Raw genomic sequence first — 1,141 nt, forward strand, 5'->3', positions numbered from 1 at the left:
AGTGGAGCTGCTCCAGGCCGATGTGCGGTGGTGCGGGACGCGAGGCTGAGGGCGGCAGACGACATGTTAGTAAAGGCCACCCCACACCCCCCTGCTCTGGGGGAAAGCCCCTCTAACGCTCTTTTCCCCCCATTTTCTTCCAGCTGGGAATTGCTCCTTGCTCGTCCTTTCGGCACCCCCGAGGGGGAGCAGCCTCCTTCCGCGCCCCCAGGGCGGTGCTGGCGCTCTTCGGAGCGCGCCAGCATCGTGCCGGGGCCCCGGCGAAGCGGGGACCCCTTCGGGGGACCCACCGGCCCCACTGCCCCCGGGCAGCTCCCCCGCGCCCCCTCCACGGCAGCCACCACTTTCCCCGGCTTTTCCCCCTCGCAGGCAGCCCACGGCGGGGACTCCGCCGTCTGGCAGCCCCCAGGCGTCCCCCCTGCCGCCCCAGCTTCCCAGAGCTTTAAGGGGCGTTATTTGGGGGGGCGGGGGTCCCCCCTCGGCGCCCCCGGCTCCTCGGGGCAGCCCCGGCCGCTGCGCCGTCCACCTGCGAGGGGCGCAGCGCGGCTCCCCCGACGGGGCGCCCCGGCGCAGGGGCCGCCGCGCACCGTGGCGGGAGCAAGCCCGAAAGGAGGGGGACGAGCACGGGCTCCCAAAACTTCTCCCTCCCATCCATGTGCTACGTGCCTCCCCCTCAACTGCTTACTCATTTATTTTCTAAAGGAAAGGAATTCCTCCTCCTCCCCCTCCTCCCCCCTTCCTTTTTTCTTTTTAGGAAAATGCTGGCTGCCTTCCCCAAGTATCGCCTTCAATCGCGTGCCTTGGTCGTGAGCGCGGACAGCCTCGGCCTCGCGTGTGTGCGTGAGTGTGTGTGTGTGTGTGCGTGTGCGCGTGTGTCACATCAGGCTCACCGATGAATGAACGACGGCCTTCCAAAAAAAGAAGAGAAAAGAAAGGACAAACACGCGGAACCCACAGCCACCCGTGAGCGGGCTGCAGCCGCGGGCAGGACGGCTCCCACAGCGAGAAGGCGAAACCCCCGCAGCCCCACAAGCGTAACCACGGAGGCGCTGCGCTGAGCCGGGCGCCCCGACCCGGTCCGGGGGCTGCAGCTGGGGCCGGCGGGGGGCGCGGGGCGGCCGCAGCCCCCAACCGTGTGCGC

The sequence above is a fragment of the Apteryx rowi genome, unplaced genomic scaffold (genome assembly GCF_003343035.1).
Source record: "Apteryx rowi isolate R43461 unplaced genomic scaffold, aptRow1 scaffold_144, whole genome shotgun sequence".
Lineage (NCBI taxonomy): Eukaryota > Metazoa > Chordata > Aves > Apterygiformes > Apterygidae > Apteryx > Apteryx rowi.